The following is a 26,999-nucleotide window of genomic DNA, read 5'->3' as shown; positions in this document are numbered from 1 at the left end:
AGGAAGCAGCTCAAGACCTGGCTGTTCGAGCAGTAGCGGACCCCCCTCCACCCCCCCAGCGCCTTGAGACCCTCCGGGTGAGTAGTGCGCTATATAAATGCCCTGATTGATTGATTGATTGATTGATTGATTATCTACTACCACCAAACTTACACTTCAACACTAGGCCCATATCAACAATAGAGCGACTGAATCATGAGGCGATAAGATCTAAATATGTTGTTTTGAACTACCCACAATAAACAAGACCAGCTTGTCATTTAGAAAGTTTATTAAACATATATAGGAAAACTTAGGTTTTGGAATTTTATTAAGCAAGCATTAGAAAATGTCATAAAGAGAGGTTTATTCAGAATTAATAAAAAGAGCATAAATCAAGAATTATTATTCATTAGCAGAAATAGGTAAAATTAAGCACTTCCAAATCCTAACTATCTCTCTGTCTCTACCCTCATCACCTAGAAATAAAGTAATTAATAAAAACTCCTTTCCTCACGTGTATAGTCCATCAGCATATCACGTCCTTCAGGGTTCTCGAGCGTAAGCCAAATATCTGCTGTTTGGTTTGATTCTTATACCCTAAAATAAGCTGAGCTAACTATTTTTCACATTCCAGCAGACTAATTCTAGCTCTCCATTGGCTGAGCCACCTCGTGCCACAGTAAACTGTGACACCTCCTTCTCACATGCCCGGGCAAATTCACTAGTTCATTGTTCATGCAGAAGTCTTGGCAGCATATCCTCAAGCTGCTACATTTTGTATCAAGAGGAGTTCAAGCAATGCAATTTCTATCACGTCTCTTCCTTCTAACCTTGAGCTTGTCCGCGCTGAACTCTCGTAGCACGTTAGCAAATTTCTCCACAGAGTCATCTTTTAGCAGTTCTTTCCAAAACCTTTCAAAATAAAAGCTCAGAGGCTTTTTCCATCCTTTTCAGAATTATTTTCTCTTGTGCCATTTTCATCATTAGGCCTCTTTTCAGAAAGCGTCATTTTTCTGCGCCACCTCTCTTGCGCCACTTTTAAAAGTGTATTATTTTTCTGCAGCCATCTCTAAGCTTCTTTTGTAAAACTATTATATAAACAAACACAAAAGAGTAATTAATGAAAGAAATACAGTTTGTTCTGTTGTCACCCATTATTGCTAATGTTTAACCCATTAATTTAAATTACCTAGCAGAAGCACAAATAAAGCAGCATTTTATATCTACCATTCTTCATTTAATCCAGCAGGGTTCTTTATGCACCTATAGAGAATAGAGTGACACCACATAGACAGGGAAGCAAAATAAGCACATGCCATTATTTAAAAACAGCTGCTATTAGTTATGACACAACAATAGACATAATTAATTTATTATTTTCCACATACATGAGAATGCAACATAATGCACATTTATGAGCACACATGTTAGTTTCCCGCGTGTCTTTTGTGTATGCAACTTTAAACTAGGTTGTATTAATACTCACACAGCACAAATTGTTAGCATAATTAATTAAATTATGGAAGTGTGACTTCACGAGTTGAAATAAAAATTATTTCTTAATCTCGCTTCATCACTATTCACAAGGAAACCCATCTGATTTGAGTGATAATTCAGACTTATGCATAATAATTTCCAAAAGACTTGTCAAATGCAAAGAGAAAGGAAATTGTGTAGTGAATTGTAGGTAGTGTTCTGCCACCTTTCTTGCATACTGGATGTTAGAAGCTTTTAACGAGGACCCTAGGAATTAGCCTGCCTTCAGAATGTGCTTAAAGAAGCAAGCGAGGTGTAGGACCCACACTTTTAGATCATTTTAGAATTCCATGGCTATTAGACCAGGCTTGAGGCTTTTCATAGAACATGTAACCCTTAACCCCTTCCGTGCGGGGCTGTTTCCCCCGCTGTGCTGGGGTGGGGGGGGGGCGTGTACAGCGCCCCGCTGCTCATGACGAGGTCAGCTCGTCATGAGCTACGGCGCTCCGGTACTCACGCCCGTTCCAATGGAACGCTCAGCACAGCAGGGGAATCAGCCCAGCATGCGAGCGTTCCATGTAACAGGCGCTGTCATGACGAGCTGAGCACCGGAGCGCCGTAGCTCATGACGAGCTGACCTCGTCATGAGCACTCAAGGAGTTAATCCAGGAAAGATGTTGCTTGAGTGTTAGGGTCACTTTTTTTCTACTACATTCCTCCAAGAACACATTGCTTGTTTTTTCCTGACATTGAAGGACTGACACAAAGTACTTAGTAATGCAAGTATCTACCCGTCCTCTGGTATTGACACTAAACGGTATGTGAATGCCCTCTTATGTATTAAGCTACAAGATTTCAGAATTCTCCCATATTTTATCACTTACAACCAGATGAAGTAGGTCACATTCCTGCTGGTTACCACTAAACAAGAATTTCTACGAATTTGTTTAGATACACACCTGAGGATCAAATTTTACAATACAAGTAAGTGTTCCATAGAGGGAAGACAGTTATTTTTAAAGACTGACATGTGCTTACTCCTAGCTGTTCTTATGATCACAAGTCGAGTCTATTGTTTTCCAAAGTCAGAGTTAGAGAATACTCTGTGGGAGCAATAAAGAACCTTTGGGAGGAACTATAACTTTCTTGCTGCAAAATTTTGGGGCTGACAGGATTGTGATCACACTACAGACCAATATTTACAAGGCTACGCAAAGCTACTTTGCATGACTTTTCATGGCCTCGTTGATATGGTGGTATGGCAAAGCAGCGCAAGTCACTGTGTTGCCATATTCTCCGTCAAAGAGGCATTCTATGGACATTGTGGTGGGTGTTCCCATGCACCGCCCAATGGACTCTAACGTTGTCTCAGATTTACAAGGACTTGTAAACCTGGGAATGTGTCAAAAGCCTATTCCTTCCTGGAGGAGGCATAACAGGGAGAAATAACTCTATTTATCCTAATTTCTCCCTCTTTCTGTAATGCAGCACACATAATAGGAAAAAATGCATCCGTTAATTGTTTTTATGCAGGAAGGTATCCCTTCCTGTACAAAAACAATAATTCCTACAATACCGACACCCTTGCACCGTGCAAGGGTGCCTTCATTGGCACAAGGCAGCCAATTGTGTGCCAGTGTAGTGGAAGAGGACAGGAATGTGCCGTATCTCATAGATACAGCGCATTCCTGCCTTTTTCTTTTGACGCAGGGCAGAGCAGCAAAGTGACTTGCTGCGCTGCCCTGTATCAAAAACTAGTAATATAAGCCCCTAAATGTATAATTTGACTGTCAGACTCTGCTTTTCATGACTCTCACTATTGGGACTCCACCCGCTTTTTAACACCACGCTTTGACCCTCAATTTAAGGAATACTAGAGTAATTTCTTTACTTTTCCAGCACTGTCTTTCTCATTAGCAGTTATAAAAGGATGACAAGCTTCTGCATTAATGTCAACATAATACATTTTGTTTCTTTAGAGAACACTGTCTTTCTGGTTATTCAGCCAGTCAACTGGGATTCCGCACTGCACATACAGGCGAGTAGTTTATCACGGACACACGTGGCATGCAACATCCATCCCTATTGTGTTGTTGGGTGCGGCGAATGGGGAATCAATAAATAGGAGCCCTGGTACACTCGTGCATCAGGTCGGCTAGTTAGAAGTACAACTGTGTACATGTCCTCGTGAGATATTGTGCGCGCGCCACATATTGTCGACTAGGTAGGCCAATCACTGCCTCCCACACACCAGCACCTCACCTACCAGGCCCATAATATGTGCTTCAGACTGTTGACCGCGTACTCACTATGAGGTAACCCAGCACCAGTGGGAATGCCTGCCTGACCTCGGCCACATTATGAATCAGGCCAGTCCTCCCATCCCTGAAGTGTGCAGCAGAGAATTAGAAAAAGCGGGAAAACCACCCCCATACCCCAGTACAGCTCTCTGCCCAATCAACCAAGAGGAAAAGAAAAAGACTAACGGGGTTGACTGAGAGAAATAAATAACTGTTAATGTGGTCCCGACAGGTACAAAGAAAATTACAGTGACAGCTGCACAGAAATCTAAGGAAAAAAATAGTTCCCCTCTCTCGTAGCCTACACCTAGCAAAGAGAAAAGGCACAAACTCTCCACATGTATGTGTGTGACTGCTACCACCACTGAAACGCAACCACTTCTAACAATGGAATAATGATGGGACTGCCAATCAGAATGCCATCAATCATCAGGGGGTGGCTACAGTCACTGTGCTAGTGCAGTTGAAACCAGACCCAGCACTGGCATTCAGGCCGTCACCCCAGGTTGGCGGTCGGAGCAATCCACTTCCACCTTTCAGCAAGCTAAGCGACCCTGCAACCACTGCACTGAGAGGCACGTTAAGTCACTTACCGCAACAACTACTTCAAAGCGACAAAAGAAACTGGCAACGAAATTAAGCACTCTTTACTCCTTACCCACGCAGGGAAAGAAATATTTGAACTTTTCAAAACCTACCAAACACCGACGGTGAGCAACATTACGTCAGGGCAGTCACTGCCTTCAGTCTGCACTTTGAGCCTCAAGTGAACCCCGACTATGAGAGAATTCAACTACGACAACCTCTTAATGTGAACATGAGTCCATCGAAATATTCTGTGCTAGATTAACAGAGCGCACCAGCACATGTACAGAGAAGGATCGAATAAGGAGGTGAGACCCCAGATGATCCAGGGCTGCAGGTCATAGCTTTAAGGAGGGCTTCAACTGGGATGAAAAATACTGGAGGGTCTCTCAGAGGGGCTTGGTCGAAGTGATTGAGGGCTTGGAATAAAACATGCAAACTAAAAAAACGTAGAGTCTCTCAAAGGAGCTTGGCCGATGTAATTAAGGCAGTGGTTCCCAAACTTTTTTGACCTGTGGCTCCCTTGACCTAATCAGCAGTTGGCCGTGGCTCCCCACCATTTCTTTACCGGTGGGCGGGTGGGGGGAATGTAAGCCAGACCTCTGGAGTACTTCCTGTTGTCTTCTTTAAAGTAATTGGGATGCAATGAAGGTATTATAATGGTTGGAATGCTTGAATTATTAATCTCATCCACTGGCAATCACTTTGGCTGCATCCCGATCCATCGTTTTTTTCCCCAACAGAGTGCCTGGTCCCAAACCCTTATTTATGCCAGCTGCTGCTTTCAGTAGCTTTTGGTACTGAGACCCGCTCTGAGAAAATGGAACATTGAGGTTGGTCTGTCGTAATCAGCATCACCAGCATTATTTTTACACTAAAAAGGCGGGCTCCTTATGAGTGGCTTCACCAACACCGGCCCAGTGTGATGCATGTAGGTGCAGGACTATGCGTCTCAGTACCTGCGCAAAGGCTTCTCGACGCTGCGCCGCGCAGGCCTATGCAGAGAAAGCTATGTGCCTGGCTTCAGAACTCATTCACAGCTAGCAAGAGAGGAGCTGGAGTGAACTAGGGCAGGCAGCTACATGGAAGTGCAAACATAATCTGTCAAACGTTGTATGCATGCAGATGAGTGTGTGTTTGTGTGTGTTTAAGTGAGCGAGAGACAGGAGTAAGTGACTGCTATTGTGACTTAGAACACACCAGAGTATGTATTCTGCTGTGTGTGTGCACATTAGCTGCTCCTGTGCACGTGTACCTTCTCTTCGTATTGTTCACAGTGCACTCATGAGATCTTCTTGGAGTACGTGTGTGAGTATATAAGCATTCAATGCTAGCTTATGGGTTGCTCTGTGTCCTTGTGTGCATGGTCTTGTAGATAGATATGTGTAAATGCTTGACATCGTCTTATTACAAGCTGTGTACTACTGAACGTGGTGCACATATTCACTGATGTTGTGTACACTCACTCAGATTGTCTCCATCCCGCTGCACTTTGGAATGGAAAAATGTCAGAAAAGGGGCATTTCCCACAAGAGTGTTTTTCTTTTTTGGATCCATTTAACAGGGACGCAACTAAATGAAAGAAGGAAAGAGAGGTTGTGAACCGTTTCTTCAAGTCACAGTTTTCAGTAAGTGAGGAGCAAGACAGAAAGAGAGGGAATAATAGGAAGAGAGGGGGGGCAGCTGCCAGCACAAAAAAGAAGAGGACATTGTCCGAGTCCTAGTCCTTCGGCTTGGCCGATGTAATTAAGGGCTTGGAATAAAACATGGAAGCTAAAAAACCGGAGGGTCTCTCAGAGGGGCTTGGCCGATGTAATTAACGGCTTGGCATAAAACATGGAAGCTAAAATCCGGAGGGTCTCGCAGAGGGGCTTGGCTGATGTAATTAAGGGCTTGGAATAAAACAAGGAAGCTAAAAAGCCGAAGGGTCTCTCAAAAGGGCTTGGCCGATGTAATTATGGGCTTGGAATAAAACATGGAGGCTAAAAAACCGAAGGGTCTCTCAAAAGGGCTTGGCCGATGTAATTAAGGGCTTGGAATAAAACATGGAGGCTAAAAAACCGAAGGGTCTCTCAAAGGGGTGTGGCTGATGTAATTAAGGGCTTGACATAAAACATGGAATCTAAAAGTCTATCCTGAGCATAGTGTGCCGCCCGATAGGTATTTTCTGCTTTTGTCATTCCATCCAGGTATAAAATACAAGTAGTAACATTACATCTATAACAGGCCAGGACTATTGGCTTTGCCACTGGTTGTTAGCTGCATAATATAAGTAAGCTACAACTATGGCTTCGTTGTACAGAAGATTGAAAATGATTATGGGGCATATTATCAAGGACGGGCGATACTTTATCGCCGCTTTTATCGGCAGGAAACTGCCGATAAAGCGGCGATAATGGGCTTGATAATATGCTCTATGGAATTCCTTTCGAAGCCCATGTTAGATGTGAAGACATCTAACATGGGCTTCGATAGGAATTCCATAGAGCATATTATCAAGCCCATTATCGCCGCTTTATCGGCAGTTTCTTGCCGATAAAAGCGGCGATAATGAATCGCCCGTCCTTGATAATATGCCCCTCAGTTCTTAAATGATGAGGCTGAAAGAACTGTAACGAGTCTTTTTGAAGTTACATCAAATCAGTGAAGGGTGGGACTGCTGCAGAGTTAAGATTTTTTTTTCTTCATTCTGAGGGTGAGAGCAAAAAACGGACAGCCCAATAGGGACCCATGTCAGCACCTGCTTTTTAAAACTGTCGGTCCACGTATAGCCCTGGATTTCAGATGGAACATGCTCTACAAACCAGGAATGTTACCAGATGAGAACCTTACCTAGCAAAGTTGCATGAACTCACGAAAGATAGACCTGAGGGGGTGAAGTCTGCACTCAGTAAAGTCGCATTCACAAAGGACCTGGAGGAACGCAAATAAATCAAAATAGAAGCAACGCACACTCAGAGGCAAGCGTGCTCGTCCCAACTTAAACCACCTATGAGAAGGACAAATCTAGTCAAAGACTGGGGGAACTGTGATCATTTAACACACCCCTAACTGGGTGCCCGAAGAAAGGAAATCGTTGCTCTGCCTGTAATACATACACCCAACCACTTTACCAGAGTATGCAGAGGAAGATGATAGTCTGATGTTGCATGACCTCCACACTAAAATGTACCATCACTCACTGAGCAAGAAAGGATAAGAAAGGACCCCTGCAAGTAAACCCTCCCCTCATTGACGAGGAAGATTACATAAAATGTCCCCGATATCTTTTGTAGAAAATGACAGACTTAAAAAAAATATTTAACCAACATGTCAAGTCATGGTTCAAGGCGCCCTATTCACAGCCCTAATAGATACCGGAGTATCAATGGATGTCATGCTTGTATCCTACATGCACTAGCAGTTTCACAAATGGAGGCCCTGAAGCCCTGCCGTCTTGTGGGGAGTTTCTAAACCACAATATCACAGAGAGGGATTAACTGAACATAAAATTCTTTGTGGTGTCCAAAGGTGCTAGAACACTCCTCAGATGCTCCACTGCATAGCATCTGCCCCTCATGGGAAACATCTTTACAACGCAACTTTTACCACGCAGTGCCTTTATGACGCAACTTTTACAACGCAAACCATTACAACGCATTGCGCTGGGGGGCGCTCTAGGATAGGGAATAAATTTAATTTACTATCCAACACCTTCCCTATTGTCCACGGGGACAGGAGTTGGAATAGTAAATTAAACTATTCACTATCTAGCACCCCAAAGCGCTATGCGTTGTAAAGGCATGCGTTGTAAAAAACGCGTTGTAAAGGCATGTGTGGTAAAATACATCCGCCCCTCATATGTGTTATGTTTGCCTTACAGTTACAAGGGATACATTTCATCCTTCAAGACTTTTCAAATCTTTTCTAAGGCAACAGATGCCTATAGGTACCCTATAGGTACCCACTGTGGCATAACGCTTCAACACCTACCGCCCTTCGCAACGCAGAATCCCCTTTCACCTTCTACCCGCCGTGGAAGAGGAGCTTCAGGGGCTAGAAGACTTGAGAGTCATTGAAAAAGTCTACGGCCAGATGCCCTGGGTGTCCCCTATGGTCCTCACTAGCAAGCCCAAGCAACCGGGGGCAATCCGCACTTGCATTTACATGGGGATGTTGAACAAGGCGATCAAAAGCAAAGCCACATTACCCACATCGTTGTAACCCTCATTGCATACATCAAGTGGCCAGAGTCAGATTTGTTCTCTAAATTCAATTTGAACTCTGGATACTACCAGTTAGCAATTTCATGAGGAGTGCCAGTACCTCACTCCCGTTTCCACACACATTGGTCAGGGGAGATACAAAAGACTGAACGTTGGCATCTCTTCAGTTGCTGAAGTTTTTCAAAATGCCATTAGGGAGGTCCTCAAAGGCTGAAAGGCATTATAATTATCAGTGATGACATGTTGATCCATGCACATTCTATTACAGAACACCACAAATGTCTCTGAGCCACACTGCTGAAACTGCCGTTATCTGAGTAAATTTGATTTTCTCAAACAGGAAGTGTACTTATATGAATGTGTCTTTTTTTGGAGAAGGCATCCTAGTCGACCTCAGCAAATCTAATAACATCCAAGAAGCACATTCACCTCAGACAGTGGCTGAAGTCTGCAGTTTCCTCAAGAGGATGTATGATGTTACAACGAAAGTGAGTACAACGCGTGCCGTTACATCGCGGTTGTTACAACGACTGCGATGTTACCACGCTATGCCATTACAACGCAAGTCTTTACATCAACTTTCGCTAGATGGCATGCTAACATTATAAAAGTGTAATTTACTATTCCAACTCCATTCCACTTAACAGTAGGGAAGGTGTTGAGGGTAGTAAAATACACTATTTGTAATGTTAGCACGCCATCTAGCGCAAGTCGATGTAAAGACTTGCGTTGTAATGGCATAGCGTGGTTACATCGCGTTCGTTGTAACAACCGCAATGTAACAGCATCGCGGTGTACTGACCGCGATGTTAAGGATGATTCCCCCTCAAGATAGATGCCTACTGTAACTGATTCATACAGAATCTAACAGTGCTGCCTGGTCCCCTCAGAGACCTTACCTAGTCAATAGTCACATCAACATGAGGTGAGAAGGAAAACAAGGTATTTCAAAAATTACAAAGTCTCACTCTAGCAAGGCACCACAATCAGGTATGTTGGCCCTTCTGAAGAGTCAGAGTTTATTGTTGAGACTAGCCTCATTGGCCTCAGGGCTGTTCTCATTCAACGCATTGGGACAAATGAGTGGAGGCCGGTTACTGTGCAAGCAGAGTGCTAATTAACACTGAAAAGCACTACTCTCAGATTGAGAAAGAGACCCTAGACATACGGTGGGGCTGTATCATTTCCATCTCTATCTCTATTTCTATGGACACCATGTCCAGATGATGACCAACCACAAGTGGCTCTTGCAGCTTTTAACAGGGAAGTCACTTCATTCATCACCCAGGATCGAAAAATTAGTCCTCCAGCTAAACAATACCCAGCTCACAGTCTGTTACAAACCAGGATGCAACAATCCTGCATACTATTTGTCTCGCCACTCTTGACCACTTACTCCCAGTTGAGTGTGCGGATGCCTGTGTAGAATGGAAAGTGACCATCTCGTGTCCCTGAGCTCCTCCTAGGTGACATTGCTTCATCAATTAAAACAGATCACTGCCTCCAAGAGGCTATCCGAGAAAATAAATTCAACCAGTGAAAGGCGGTTTGACGAGACATCAACAGAAAAGAGTGTGACTACCAGGTAGACCTGATGGTCTTATGGACTATAAGAAATGAACTCAGCATGACAAGATGTAGAATTCTTCATCAGAGCCACAGAATAGACATTTCCCAGTTGTTCCAACTTCAGGTGATTCTCTTGGCTCACCAAGGCCACCAAGGGCAGCCAAAACAAACGTCTACCATGAGACAAAGTATGGTTCCCAAGAATGGATACCATGATTAACTCAGTGGTGGCAGAATGTCAATGGTGTCAGGCAACTGACCTTTCGAACAGGCTAGTGTCAATAATCACAGAAGTCCCTAGTGGTGGCCCATGGAAAGACATAAGTGTTGATTTTCACTCAGTCCACGATGGAAGGTAAATAGAAGTTCCTTCAGGCGCCTACTCCAAGTTCCCAATTACTGAGATATTTTGGTCCGTAAGAATTGAACAAGTGCTCCCAAAGTCAGGGAACAAGTTCTGCATCTCTTGCATACCTAAGACCCTCAAAACAGACAATGGGACACCATTTCAAGGAGCAGATTTCAGAGCCTAGCTGCAGTCCTTAGGGTTTTTTCAAAAGGGGATAACAATCGGGCAGTCAAGCGCCTTGTGAGTATCCTTCAAAAAAGAATCCTATGACCATGTCGATGAAAACCCCATTGCAGCACAAAAAGGCCCCATGATCCGGTTATGTTCAGGAGAGCTGTCAGAGACGTCATTCTGCATCTCACTATGTGGTCTCCCTTACCTCTAGGCCCACTGGAATGGCAAAAGTGATAGCAACAAAATAGTGACACCACTAGCTTAAAACGCCGAGCATCACACTCCATTATCCAACTAGGAGGCTGAGTATGTGAAATTGTCTAGTAGGTGGAATTTTCTGTCCAGTGATCAATTTGTAAAATTCTTAGTGCTGGGGCTCTTGACAGGAGGACACTAGAGCATGCATCATGTTTTGCACCTGGCAGCACTGCCAATGACAGCATCAACACACTACTAATCATCACACTCTTAAAGTGTGAAAATTCATACTATTACAGGCCCCCAAAGCTATAAGAATGGTTTTGGAGGCAAAAGAAAGTCCAATTGGTCGCACACTGCTTGTCCTATCAGGGTGTTGCCCCAAAGCATTGTGGTCCATGAAGTAAGCATCAGCGGGTGCGCCTCTGCCAGGGTCTAGAGCAAAAAATCACTGTCACGTTGGCCATCCCTGGACACGTGTTTCAAGGTTGTTACCTCTCGTCAGCAGGGAATAGGCATATATGTAGGGGTGCTGCGTAGGCTGCCAAAAAATATCCTCAGGTCCGGTACCACTCGTGGCACGCAGGTGCGTAACCCGGGCTCGTCAGCCCCACCACCTCAAGGGAGCTTGAATACAAAAGAAAGTCCAATTGGTCGCACACTGCTTGTCCTATCAACGTGTTGCCCCAAAGCATGGTGTCCATGAAGTAAGCATCAGCGGGTGCGCCTCTGCCAGGGTCTTGAGCAAAAAATCACTGTCGCGTTGGCCATCCCTGGACACGTGTTTCGAGGTTGTTACCTCTTGTCAGCAGGGAATAGGCATATATGTAGGGGTGCTGCGTAGGCTGCCAAAAAATATCCTCAGGTCCGGTACCACTCGTGGCACGCAAGTGCGTAACCCGGGCTCGTCAGCCCCACCAGCTCAAGGGAGCTTGAATACAAAAGAAAGTCCAATTGGTCGCACACTGCTTGTCCTATCAGCGTGTTGCCCCAAAGCATTGTGGTCCATGAAGTAAGCATCAGCGGGTGCGCCTCTGCCTGGGTCTTGAGCAAAAAATCACTGTCGCGTTGGCCATCCCTGGACACGTGTTTCGAGGTTGTTACCTCTCGTCAGCAGGGAATAGGCATATATGTAGGGGTGCTGCGTAGGCTGCCCAAAAATATCCTCAGGTCCGGTACCACTCGTGGCACGCAGGTGCGTAACCCGGGCTCGTCAGCCCCACCAGCTCAAGGGAGCTTGAATACAAAATAAAGTCCAATTGGTCGCACACTGCTTGTCCTATCAGCGTGTTGCCCCAAAGTATTGTGGTCCATGAAGTAAGCATCAGCGGGTGCGCCTCTGCCAGGGTCTTGAGCAAAAAATCACTGTCGCGTTGGCCATCCCTGGACACGTGTTTCGAGGTTGTTACCTCTTGTCAGCAGGGAATAGGCATATATGTAGGGGTGCTGGGTAGGCTGCCAAAAAATATCCTCAGGTCCGGTACCACTCGTGGAACGCAGGTGCGTAACCCGGGCTCGTCAGCCCCACCAGCTCATGGGAGCTTGAATATAAAAGAAAGTCCAATTGGTCGCACACTGCTTGTCCTATCAGCGTGTTGCCCCAAAGCATTGTGGTCCATGAAGTAAGCATCAGCGGGTGCGCCTCTGCCAGGGTCTTGAGCAAAAAATCCCCGTCGCGTTGGCCATCCCTGGACACGTGTTTCGAGGTTGTTACCTCTCGTCAGCAGGGAATAGAAATATATGTAGGGGTGCTGCGTAGGCTGCCAAAAAATATCATCAGGTCCAGTACCACTCGTGGCATGCAGGTGCGTTACCCGGGCTTGTCAGCCCCACCAGCTCAAGGGAGCTTGAATACAAAAGAAAGTCCAATTGGTCGCACACTGCTTGTCCTATCAGCGTGTTGCCCCAAAGCATTGTGGTCCATGAAGTAAGCATCAGCGGGTGCGCCTCTGCCAGGGTCTTGAGCAAAAAATCACCGTCGCCTTGGCCATCCCTGGACACGTGTTTCGAGGTTGTTACCTCTCGTCAGCAGGGAATAGGCATATATGTAGGGGTGCTGCGTAGGCTGCCAAAAAATATCTTCAGGTCCAGTACCACTCGTGGCACGCAGGTGCGTATCCCGGGCTCATCAGCCCCACCAGCTCAAGGGAGCTTGAATACAAAAGAAAGTCCAATTGGTCGCACACTGCTTGTCCTATCAGCGTGTTGCCCCAAAGCATTGTGGTCCATGAAGTAAGCATTAGCGGGTGCGCCTCTGCCAGGGTCTTGAGCAAAAAATCACTGTTGCGTTGGCCATCTCTGGACACGTGTTTCGAGGTTGTTACCTCTCGTCAGCAGGGAATAGGCATATATGTACGGGTGCTGCGTAGGCTGCCAAAAAATATCCTCAGGTCTGGTACCACTCGTGGCACGCAGGTGCGTAACCCGGGCTCGTCAGCCCCACCAGCTCAAGGGAGCTTGAATACAAAAGAAAGTCCAATTGGTCGCACACTGCTTGTCCTATCAGCGTGTTGCCCCAAAGCACTGTGGTCCATGAAGTAAGCATCAGCGGGTGCGCCTCTGCCAGGGTCTTGAGCAAAAAATCACTGTCGTGTTGGCCATCCCTTGACACGTGTTTCGAGGTTGTTACCTCTCGTCAGCAGGGAATAGGCATAAATGTAGGGGTGCTGCGTAGGCTGCCAAAAAATATCCTCAGGTCCGGTACCACTCGTGGCACGCAGGTGCGTAACCCGGGCTCGTCAGCCCCACCAGCTCAAGGGAGCTTGAATACAAAAGAAAGTCCAATTGGTCGCACACTGCTTGTCCTATCAGCGTGTTGCCCCAAAGCATTGTGGTCCATGAAGTAAACATCAGCGGGTGCGCCTCTGCCAGGATCTTGAGCAAAAAATCACTGTCGCGTTGGCCATCCCTGGACACGTGTTTCGAGGTTGTAACCTCTCGTCAGCAGGGAATAGGCATATATGTAGGGGTGCTGAGTAGGCTGCCAAAAAATATCCTCAGGTCCGGTACCACTCGTGGCACGCGGGGTGCGTAACCCGGGCTCGTCAGCCCCACCAGCTCAAGGGAGCTTGAATACAAAAGAAAGTCCAATTGGTCGCACACTGCTTGTCCTATCAGCGTGTTGCCCCAAAGCATTGTGGTCCATGTAGTAAGCATCAGCGGGTGCGCCTCTGCCAAGGTCTTGAGCAAAAAATCACTGTCGCGTTGTCCATCCCTGGACACGTGTTTCGAGGTTGTTACCTCTCGTCAGCAGGGAATAGGCATACATGTAGGGGTGCTGCGTAGGCTGCCAAAAAATATCCACAGGTCCGGTACCACTCGTGGCACGCAGGTGCGTAACCCGGGCTCGTCAGCCCCACCAGCTCAAGGGAGCTTGAATACAAAAGAAAGTCCAATTGGTCGCACACTGCTTGTCCTATCAGCGTGTTGCCCCAAAGCATTGTAGTCCATGAAGTAAGCATCAGCGGGTGCGCCTCTGCCAGGGTCTTGAGCAAAAAATCACTGTCGTGTTGGCCATCCCTGGACACGTGTTTCGAGGTTGTTACCTCTCGTCAGCAGGGAATAGGCATATATGTAGGGGTGCTGCGTAGGCTGCCAAAAAATATCCTCAGGTCCGGTACCACTCGTGGCACGCAGGTGCGTAACCCGGGCTCGTCAGCCCCACCAGCTCAAGGGAGCTTGAATACAAAAGAAAGTCCAATTGGTCGCACACTGCTCGTCCTATCAGCCTGTTGCCCCAAAGCATTGTGGTCCATGAAGTAAGCATCAGCGGGTGCGCCTCTGCCAGGGTCTTGAGCAAAAAATCACTGTCGTGTTGGCCATCCCTGGACACGTGTTTTGAGGTTGTTACCTCTCGTCAGCAGGGAATAGGCATATATGTAGGGGTGCTGCGTAGGCTGCCAAAAATTATCTTCAGGTCCGGTACCACTCGTGGCACGCAGGTGCGTAACCCGGGCTCGTCAGCCCCACCAGCTCAAGGGAGCTTGAATACAAAAGAAAGTCCAATTGGTCGCACACTGCTTGTCCTATCAGCGTGTTGCCCCAAAGCATTGTGGTCCATGAAGTAAGCATCAACGGGTGCGCCTCTGCCAGGGTCTTGAGCAAAAAATCACTGTCGCATTGGCCATCCCTGGACACGTGTTTCGAGGTTGTTACCTCTCGTCAGCAGGGAATAGGCATATATGTAGGGGTGCTGCGTAGGCTGCCAAAAAATATCCTCAGGTCCGGTACCACTCGTGGCACGCAGGTGCGTAACCCGGGCTCGTCAGCCCCACCAGCTCAAGGGAGCTTGAATACAAAAGAAAGTCCAATTGGTCGCACACTGCTTGTCCTATCAGCGTGTTGCCCCAAAGCATTGTGGTCCAGGAAGGAAGCATCAGCGGGTGCGCCTCTGCCAGGGTCTTGAGCAAAAAATCACTGTCACGTTGGCCATCCCTGGACACGTGTTTCGAGGTTGTTACCTCTCGTCAGCAGGGAATAGGCATATATGTAGGGGTGCTGCGTAGGCTGCCAAAAAATATCCTCAGGTCCGGTACCACTCGTGGCACGCAGGTGCGTAACCGGGGCTCGTCAGCCCCACCAGCTCAAGGGAGCTTGAATACAAAAGAAAGTCCAATTGGTCGCACACTGCTTGTCCTATCAGCGTGTTGCCCCAAAGCATTGTGGTCCATGAAGTAAGCATCAGCGGGTGCGCCTCTGCCAGGGTCTTGAGCAAAAAATCACTGTCGCGTTGGCCATCCCTGGACACGTGTTTCGAGGTTGTTACCTCTCGTCAGCAGGGAATAGGCATATATTTAGGGGTGCTGCGTAGGCTGCCAAAAAATATCCTCAGGTCCGGTACCACTCGTGGCACGCAGGTGCGTAACCCGGGCTCGTCAGCCCCACCAGCTCAAGGGAGCTTGAATACAAAAGAAAGTCCAATTGGTCGCACACTGCTTGTCCTATCAGCGTGTTGCCCCAAAGCATTGTGGTCCATGAAGTAAGCATCAGCAGGTGCGCCTCTGCCAGGGTCTTGAGCAAAAAATCACTGTCGTGTTGGCCATCCCTGGACACGTGTTTCGAGGTTGTTACCTCTCGTCAGCAGGGAATAGGCATATATGTAGGGAGACAAATACTACTAATTGGAAATTGAAATTGAAATAATAAACAAGTTGTGCTCGTACCTAAATTGGCAGACACCACTACCATATGGCAGACAGTCATAAACCCCGGTGCTGGCAATCAAGTGCCGGTGCTGAGCACCAGAAAGCACCGGCACAAATAAAGCAATGGTTCTGTCTACAATTTCAGCAATAATCATGGAGTATAATTGACAAGAAGGACACTTCTACCATAGCCCAAAGAGGACATGTGATCAGAAACATTGTCTTCTTTATAAAGCAGCAAGCTGACTTGACAACCAGATAAATAGTCCTAGACACCATCCCTGATGACAATGTAGAACTATGGGACACCACCAACACAGACCTGACAGAGGAGAGATCGCTAGAGGCGAGCACCCTAAACCAACTAGAAAGCTTTGTTAAACTCCCCGCAGATGCAGAACCACTTTTGTAGGCCAGCATGTCCCTGAGGCGACAAAGCTGGCCACCACCACCTGAGACCGAACCCTACCCTATACGGCAGTGGTCTTCAAACTCTGTTCTGTCAAGCCCCCCTACCCCCAGCAGCAAAATGTTTGGGGGTCAGCCCTCCTCAAATATACGAAAGGGCGGATCGAGAAAAGGGTAAGAAGTCTAACTAAATCAGTAGCATATTGGGAATTCCACTGGGCAAAAGCCTCATCCAGTTCCTCTTACCAAAGCCCCATTGAGATCTTCTCTGCAAACCACCATCCTGACCTATACTTACAACATCCTATCCTGAAAGCTCTGTAAGTTTCCACCCAGGCCATAGTTGCCAAGTTTTCGGAATGCTTATGTGCCGCATTCCCATGGTTTCAGGGTGCTTAGGAGTGACATTCAATGACCAAATGTACGACACTTAGAGTAAGACTTTCCCATGACCAAAACCAAGCAATGAAGTGCATTGAAAGAGCTACATATCAGAAATTGCACACTCTTAAGCAATGAGAAGCATTACAAAGTTCTAGAAACTGTTAAAAAAACATTTGCAATGGAAGTTCACTAATCTACTACCCCTTAATTACCCGGTCAATACAAAAATTAGCTGAACTGCCAGACACCAGTACTTTTACCCCCTACGTGTAGATACTTTCAACAGTAATTATGAGTAAAATTCACTTTAAAATGTGTTCTGGAGCTCTCTTAATAATACCTAACTGTTAATAAAAGTAAACAAAGACTAAAAAGACATTGTAAAAATGTTTAAAGATGAATATATGTAAAGTTCTATTTATTTATCCTGTGCAGGCCTTTGCTGAATTTTTAAACCTGAAAATATCACCAGTATTTCTTCCTAGTAAAGGTGGCAGCCCTATTGCCTGTTTAAAAGTACAACAAAGCAGATAGTAACAAAGCCCACTGTAGGACCCAGGAGTGGCCAGCTTTTAAAGACAGATGCTCGCCTGGCAAACAAGTCTGTATGCTGTCCTTCAACTAGACGGCTGTAATGCCAGAAACCGGTCCTGGGAAGCTTGATTCCGGTCCAGGGAAGACATGGCTTGGCAGTTCAGCCAGGACTGTTCCCATGAGGCACAGGGTCAGACTGATTTGCATATGGCTATGTCTGAACTGGGGTGGTGGAGTGAGCTAAAGAATGGTGATGGATTAAACCCAGATCAGTTGACTGGGGGTGAGTGTTTGTATTGTCAACGCTCCGTCCATCACCACCTTTGGTTTTTCTTTGTTCGCCCTAAGTTGGCAGGGTATGCTCAGACGTGAGAACCTTGCTCACTTTGCCACTGGAGTCAAGCAAGCCCGGCTGAAGACGGCTGTAATACCAGAAACCGGTCCTGGGAAGCTTGATTCCGGTCCGGGGAAGACATGGCTTGGCAGTTCGGGCTGGACTGTTCCCATGAGGCACAGGGTCAGACTGATTTGCATATGGCTATGTCTGAACTGGGGTGGTGGAGTGAGCTAAAGAATGGTGATGGATTAAACCCAGATCAGTTGACTGGGGGTGAGTGTTTGTATTGTCAACGCTCCGTCCATCACCATCTTTGGTTTTTCTTTGTTCGCCCTAAGTTGGCAGGGTATGCTCAGACGTGAGTCCCTTGCTCACTTTGCCACTGGAGTCAAGCAAGCCCGGCTGAAGACGGCTGTAATGCCAGAAACCGGTCCTGGGAAGCTTGATTCCGGTCCAGGGAAGACATGGCTTGGCAGTTCGGGCTGGACTGTTCCCATGAGGCACAGGGTCAGACTGATTTGCATATGGCTATGTCTGAACTGGGGTGGTGGAGTGAGCTAAAGAATGGTGATGGATTAAACCCAGATCAGTTGACTGGGGGGGGAGTGTTTGTATTGTCAACGCTCCGTCCATCACCACCTTTGGTTTTTCTTTGTTCGCCCTTCAACTAGAGGCAGAGGTGAAAATTATTATTTCTAACCCGGCTGCGGCCTCCGCCAGTGAGGAGAAAATGTGCCTGGGACCTGAAAAGACTCTCCAAAACATGGTCTTCGATGTCATTTAGGGCGACCTCCTGTGGTGGTTGAAATGGTCGAATGCGGCATAACAAAAGAAATACCACCCACTCAGCCGCGCCTTGCACAGGTAAACATGGTGGGGCTGGGCGGGGCGTGGCAAGGGGGGAAGTCGACAGATGACGGAATAGGTATTATTTATTTATTTAATTATACCTATTCAGTCATCTGCCGACTCCCCCCCACTCCCACTCCGCCCCACTGCGCCTACCTGTGCCAGCCGCCACTGCACCCACCATATATTGGCTAATGAAACCGAAATAGTCAACAGTATGTATTACATTGTAAAAAATCCACAGGCTATGTGCCACCTCTTAATCAAAGTGAGGGGCAGGTGCACAGTGGCCGTCGGCAGGTCTTCGCTACCCAATGAATATCCGAGGCTGTTCCTGCTCTTCCTTACATGAATCCAAGCCATTCTCAGGAAAAGCTTACCTGCCTTTAAAAATAAGGTCTAAAATGCACAATGAAAGAAACATGTTACAAAATGCACTAATAAAAACCACTAGTTAGTGCGTTCTGGGGCTTTTGCTTGTCACTGGGGTGACATGGACTGGCGCCCCCCCCCCCCCTTGAGATGACTCCACGCCCCCCGCCCCCCCCCCCCCCCCCGGGGGCACACTCCACAGTTTGGGGACCACTGCTATACGATCCCAACATCCCAGAGACTATGTCTGCTATGGTCAGGATGGCACTATTAAATTGTTGGCCCTAGGCCCACATGCTAGGTGATGAACCACGCCAACATGCTATTGTGGGTATAACTGTCCCAGGGCACCTGCACCCGGTCCCTTTTATTTGCAGGGTCACCTGACTGGTGCATCGTGTGTTGGGTGGGTGAGAGTTAGGTGTCAGCACGACCCCAAGGGAGGGACTGCTGTGTGAGGTGTCTTGCAGGACATTACAGGCACTTACTTCCCAAAAGACTTCAGATTACACTGTTATTAAAATTTACTAAAGTGTGTTACAAACTGTGGGCTCAAGCTGGGAGCGAACGTAGCTTCTATGTAGCTTGTCACAGGCACACATCACACGCAACACGCACACTGCATCATGTCGCTGTGCTTTAAATGGGCCAGTACTGTCCGGTACTGAGTACCGCCACTTTTTTATTTTGAGGGGGAGAGTACCTGCATTTCTCAAGAGAGAGGGAATACTTTTAATTGGAGAGAACACCGGCACTTCTCAGAAACAAGCAGGTACTGTGGTACAGAGTACCTGCACTTCTATTTTTCCATTTCAAGGACTGCACCAGTGTAACTGTTCCTGTCCTAACTGCGCCATCGCGCGCATTCCACAAGGTATGGCACATCTACACTGCCCGTCTTCCTTTAACAGAGACAAGTAGCATATAAATTGCCTTTTTTCACTGCCTTTCAAATGAGATTGAACTCAGCTCTTAGTTCATCATTGACCCAGCCAAGCCATGAGACATCGTAACACAGAAGTGAGAAAGCGATTTAATAAAATATCGGGGCTCGTGAAATTAATTTCATACTCCTAATATTTTCTAAACCGAACTTTCAGTACATCCAGATTAAAAAGAGGAGCATTTGACATTTGACTCTTAATCAAATTTCTTAAAGCACACAGATAATAAAGACAATATGTGCCCCGCGCTCGATACGAGTTGTCTCACTGTATATTGAATATTATAATTCGTTTAATCAGTTTAATAAAACGAACAGAAAATATTTAGCCAGTCTCCTCGTTTATGAGGAAACATCGCCACCACGTGGTTGCAGAGTGTATTGATTTATGTGATTATTTCAAATACAATCACTCTCACTCTTGCCCATAGTTTATGGTGATTCATTGATAACTATCGACACCTAGCAGTATTTAGGGACTACAGGTTAAGGAGCAGAATATATGCTGATATTCTCATAAAAAATGTCCGAGACAAGGCTCACGTGTTCTTCAATTGCTCATTATTAAAATAATTCTCAAACCATATTTTTAGTATTCAATTCAATTTTGATCTTTATTTCGACTGGTTCAGCCATAAAAGATACATGTAAAACATACAGCCTATCACACAACACATATGTTACATATTACAATTTTAAAATACATCTTTATCTTTAAAAAAATACTAAAACCATTTTTAATACAAGATAAAAATACATGAATACATAGTAAGTAAATTTTGTCACCATTTGCATTTGTTAACGAGGGACAAGGTCATACACCATTTTGGTTGGAAGAGTATGTGCATAGTTTAACTACTCATAACGGTTGTCCAACCTTCCTTCTGGAAAAATAAACTGAGAGGAGAAATCTGCTAATACTAAATACAACAATTTGTAGGGTATTTGTCTTTGCAATCCTATAGGCCTGTGAGCATGTTCTAATTCCTAGGGTGTTGCACAGAGGTTTAACCCATTTTTTCTTGCTTTATCGTACGCTGAACAGAAGAAAAGGATATGTCTCTCGTCTTCCATATAAGAGCCTGGACACATTGCGCACTTCCCCTGTGTAGGGTCAGCCCTATCCCCATTTCTCTTAGACCAGCGTTCAACATTACTGCTCGTCATAAGGTTCCCATACCTGAACTTCAAGAATAGAGACTTCGCGAGCGGGGGCTCGATCTCATCCAAAAATGTCTCTAAAAAGGGCTCTTCCTTGAAGTTTAAGAAGTTTTGGGTGAGGGATCCAATACTGTTACCATTTGCTAGGCGAGTGGAGATGAAGGACCAGAATATTTGTTTCACCATAGATTTTGCATTAAATGGTAACCCTTCCGGGCATTCCCAAAACTGTGATAAGCCCAGGATATAAAACCATTTTTTAATATGCTTAAGCCATAAAATGGAATGCAGAGAATCAAGACCCAATATCTCCTGGAGTCCTTTCCTATAATCAATTAGTTCGGGGGTAGACCATAGACGTACCCAAAACATTAGTGGTCTTAAAGTCGCATAATTATCAGTTCTTCTAAAATTCAGATCCATTTGGAGTGGTATCAAAGGTGTGCTTATGGGGACCCTTACGATTGATCTCATGAATCTATTATCCGGTCCATAGAAACTATCCTTAGACCAAGGCCCCCATATCTTGGCCCCATAAAGGGCAGCAGACTGAGTTTTAAATTTAAATAGCTCAAGTGCAGGTGTTATGCTTTTGCTTGAGCAGTTTTTTAGTTTGCTGATAATAGGTCTAACATTATGGGCGTATGACATCTTGCTTTTCTCAATTTGGTCTTTCCAGGTTAGGTTCGAATCTAACACTACCCCCAGATAGGAAAAATTATCCACTGTTTCCAGGATTTGGCCGTCCAAACTTAAGGTCCCCCTATCAGGCTTGGGTGGGTTTAGAGCCATACATTTGGTTTTATTAACGTTTATCTCTAGGCCCTTCTTCATACAGTATGTGCTAAAAGAATTCAAGAGGGCTTGAAGACCCTTCTTTGTTTGCGATACCAAGATGGTGTCGTCCGCGAAAAGTAACGCAGGCACCAACTCCCCATTAAGTTTTGGTGAATCGCTGGCACAACTGCTCAAATAATCAGGGATATCATTAACAAAAAGCGAAAATAAAGTGGGCGCCAAAACGCATCCTTGGCGTACTCCACGCTCTATGGGGATATTGCGTGTCAGTTCTCCGTTTGGTCCCCACCTAATATTGGCATGATTCCCATCATGTAGGTGGATTATTTGGGCCAGGAGACATCCAGGAAGACCAGCATCACTAAGTGACCTCCAGAGCAGGTTGCGAGGAACAAGGTCGAATGCCGCCCTCAGATCCACGAAGGCGACATACAGACGACCCTTCCTGATATGCACATACTTCCAGTATATACAACAGAATCTAAAAACCTGGTCTATGGTACTGATCTTACCCCTAAAACCGGCTTGTAATTTGGTAAGTATAGCTTTTTCCTCAATCCAATCATTCAACCGAAACAGTAGGTGTTTAGAATATAGTTTTTGCAGGATGTCCATCAGACTAATCGGTCTATAGTTCGACGGAACAAACCTACTGCCCTTTTTAAATATTAGAACAACCTCCGCAGCACGCCAACTGTCTGGGAATTGACATTTACTAGACAGGGCATTAAATAGGTGATTTATATAAGGAGCCCAAACTTCGACCTCATGTTTATACAGGTCACCTGGTATTTTGTCGGGGCCTGGGGCTTTGCTACTTTTTAAGTCAGCAATTGCTCTTTCTGTCTCGTCAATTGTGAAATTCATACACTCAATTGGTGGGGAGGACCAGGGAGTAACATCAGACCCATTGTCATATTGTTTGTAGAGGGATGTAAAGTGATTTACCCAAGTCAACTCATCTAAAAAAACATCCTTCACAACTCTACCTGCATGGGACCCATTGGCCACTAACCTCCAAAACCCAACATTATCTTTCACTTTTGCTGCAGTCAGCATCTCTGCCCAGATCGACTCCTACCATCTTCTTTTTGAGCTATTTTGGGTAGACTTATAGAGTTCCCTAGCCGCTCTAACATCCTCCTTTGATTTGTTTTTTATTGCCACCAATAGTTCCCTCTTAGCTGCTCTACAAGACTGATCATACCATACTTTTCCATGACACCCCATCCTCACATTTTGTTGTTTTTTCTTCGGCATTTTTGTCAAACATATTTTTATTTTTTCAAAAAGTATATGGTGGAGTTCAATAAATCTATCATAACAGTTGGGGGAAAGAGAGTAATCATCTAAGGACCCGAAAAGTGAGTCAAAGATTGAGTATACATTTGCCAGTGCATTTCCGTGTTCAAGTACATGGCACCATTTCAGCACACGCCTATTGTTACTGACATGATGCACATCACATAAATTTAGATTAGGAACCTCAATTAGTGCTTGAAAAGGGGGTTCACTGAACAAAGTACCATCAACCAACAATTCCAGTGGATAGTGATCACTTTCACCCCTAATAGACACCACAAAGTCCAACATATATTGCCAAATGCGCAGTGAAACAAATATGAAGTCCAGATTACTTGTGGTATCAGACCTTGCAAAAGTGGGACATTTTGAGAGATCAGAGGGGAAACGGCCATTGCATGCCCTAAGGTTATGGTCGACCGTTAATCCTACCAATTGTACGACCAATGCAGAGCAGTTGACAAATTTTGTACTCTCAAGTTGAGGGATATTATTTGCATGGTCTTCCTCCTCAAGGATATCCACAAGTCCCAGGACGGGTTCGAAATTACAATTGATATCTCCGCCCATGATTACTGGAATCTCACCAACCACCCTTTTTAAAAAATCATCCAAAACTTCAATAGTAGGGGATTTTTTAGAGTGCATGGAAGGTCTATTATAGACATTAATTAAGTAACATTCTTCATCTTTTACAGTTGTAATTTTCAGAGCCAGGATGTCCAATGAGCCTGTGTCAATTATTTTGATCTTAATCTTCAGCGTGACTTTGGCCCAAATAATAAGACCACCTGAGGGTCTACCCCTACTTGCTTGGGTAGCCCCAATACCATAGGTTTTATATCCTATCCTATGGGGTATGTCAATTGCCCAAGTTTCTTGTAAAAGACAAAAATCACAGGAATCTATATATTCTGCCCATTCTGGGTCCCTCAGATTTTTGTTTACCCCCGCTATATTCCAGGAGATAATAAGCAAGGATGGTTTTACCCCTTTGTCAGTGCAAATTGAATTTACAATCGGTTCTGGTCCCGTCATTAGGTCTTTTACTGGTACATCTACATAGTATGGAACTAAATCAGATGGCAGGCCCACTACACAGTTGGGTGCTACATTAACTGAACTTACCAAATTTTCCCCAGAATTACTCATACTTGACACAATGACATGCTGCTTATCTAAGACACCTTTTTTAAGATGACGATCCTTGCCACCCTCTCCAACTGGGATCATTATTTTGGAGTTAACAGATTTGGTAAAGGTACCCTCAGTATCAACTAGATGATCAATGGCTTGAGTAATAGTGGGACAAATTTTCTGGATTGGGAGTCAATCAACTCCGTCCAGGGGACTAAACCTATTATAAGTAGAAACACCATTCCACCCAATGCCAGTGCCATGTCTGCTAGGTTTCATACCAGGCATAGAATGGTAATTAACCGTGGTCCAGTTTCCTCCATTATTCGTATGCCTCAATGGAGGATAAAAGAATGTTAGAGGCCTTACTTCAATGGGGGATATGCCTGCATAAGCAGTTCGTGAACAGATATGTTGGGCAGTAAGAGAACCCTCAAATGAAACGACAATACAGTCGCCCATGGTGGTTTTATGTGTAGGACCTATCCACGGTACCCTTCTTACCATGAGGATTTTGCTTTTAATATGATTTGAAATAGGCTTGTTCTTGTTTAGCCAATATATTACCTTATTTTTCAAGGACAAGACATTTTCCTCATGTTGGTTATCTAGTTCAGGAACCCCAGTTAATACAATTACAAAGGGACTTGCGTCAGGTGGAAGATCTATGAATCCTCCCCTAGGAATTTTGCTAGTGTAGAAAGTGTGATAGTTTTGTGTAGTCTTTTTCGTGTTTTTGTTTGACAAGGTCACACTTGGGGTAGATGCAACACATGCAGGGGGGTTGGAAACAATCAGTTTAGGAGGACTCACTTTTTTAGTACTCGCAGTTCCATTATTCGCTACAGGGACAGGACCTTTGCCATTCAGGTTATTTACATTATTACCTTTGAGCGGAACCAAGGGGGTGGCAGAAAAAGTGTACACTTGGGTCACGTTACGATCAGCTACTTTTGGAACACTCTTCGTAGTGGTTTGTTTAACACCCATATTTATTTTAGAAGGTACGGGACAGATGGGGACATGTGGGTTGCTAGAAGCTGCATCAGAAGACTGTGGCTTTATGCCACATGTGTCTAAGCTTATACTAGACAGAGTAATAATACTTTTCTCCAATTCCAAGAGTTGGTTTTCAATACAAGATAACCTGACTTCGAGGGGCTTTAATAGCTTCTTTAAGGTCTCCCATACAGTTCTAACGAAATCCTCCTTCCCCCCCTCCAATTCCAGCAGAGGTGTGCCTATTTTCTCTACCATTGGAGCGTCATGCCCATCAATATTAGCAACATTGGCTGTATTCATAATTTCAATCACATTAGCATTTTTAGACAGCTCTGTAGTGGGTAGTAACTGATAAAATAGACCTTTCGTACCTCCCTGTGGATTAGACCACGCTGTGAGACACTGGCTTTTTGCCACTTTAGTTTTTTTCCTAAGGTACGCTGACCTAAACTGGCATTTTCTCTTTTGTGGTAACATTACCTTAGTGGAGCACATAATTTTATTAGTGTCGTCATTGTCTTTATTTTCATTATCCTTCAATGTTATGTCCACATTAGGAGATGTTACAGGTAAGATCCTTTCAGGTGTTTCTTGAGAGTGATCAGGTGTGACGTTAACAGATGGCGAAATTTCTTCGGGAACTGGATGGACTTCAGCCGGTATGACAAGGGATTTAATAGCAACGGAGCGTTCCGGAGTCTTAGCTAAGGCGATGCTGCCTAAAGAAGATTTTTTGCCCAAGCCTAAATCTATAGATAGTCTCCTTGCTTCCTCCAGCTCCAAGGATACTCTATGCTGGAGTTTAGAAATCTCAATGTCAATGCTTGTGTTGGTCCTTGTTATAAAATCGTCCAAAGTTCCTGTAACATTTTTTGCATTTTTGGCCCTGTAACGAGTTTCACGTGTAGACATTGTTCAAAAAGAGACTCTAGTCAGGAGGATGAGAAGAATGCTACTACTTGACAGCAGGTAAAGGGACCGCGCGACCAAGAGGGGTGGCCCGGTCCGGTCTTTCTCGGTCTAGAACGGGCTAAAACGGGCCCGCCCTTCTCCCGGGCTTCTCCCGGTCGCTCACGCGCAGCGGGTCGCGTCGCTTGTTTATGTTTGGTACTTGTGAGAGGGGCGGAGCGTGCAGGGAGACCGGCCCAGGTGCTTGCAATTGGGTCTGGCGGGCGCTCCTGGGACTTGGAGTCCTGCGCCCGCCCTCGCTCGCAGCCCTGCACGCGCCCACGCAGTCCCTACCTCCAGAAGGAGACGATGTCCCACGGGTGTTGTTGATGGCAAGGTAAGCCCCCAAAAGCGAAGCGGGACCCGCAGAGCGGGTACCGCAAGCAGTGGCAGTAGAATCCGGTGAAAGAGCAGGATACGGTTGTTGGAAGCGCTATGCCTCAGTGCAGAACACAAAATGGTGACACAGCAGTATACGGAGATGTCGAGGCTTTAATGCTGATGATGAGGAAAGGTGGGGCGGAGCGTGCAGGGAGAGCGGCCCAGGTGCTTGCAATTGGGTCTGGCGGGCGCTCCTGGGACTTGGAGTCCTGCGCCCGCCCTCGCTCGCAGCCCTGCACGCGCCCACGCAGTCCCTACCTCCAGAAGGAGACGATGTCCCACGGGTGTTGTTGATGGCAAGGTAAGCCCCCAAAAGCGAAGCGGGACCCGCAGAGCGGGTACCGCAAGCAGTGGCAGTAGAATCCGGTGAAAGAGCAGGATACGGTTGTTGGAAGCGCTATGCCTCAGTGCAGAACACAAAATGGTGACACAGCAGTGTATTTTTAGATAAATGAAAGATA

The sequence above is a fragment of the Lissotriton helveticus genome, chromosome 6, assembly GCF_964261635.1.
Source record: "Lissotriton helveticus chromosome 6, aLisHel1.1, whole genome shotgun sequence".
NCBI lineage: Eukaryota > Metazoa > Chordata > Amphibia > Caudata > Salamandridae > Lissotriton > Lissotriton helveticus.
Note: the sequence above shows the minus strand (reverse complement) of the source record.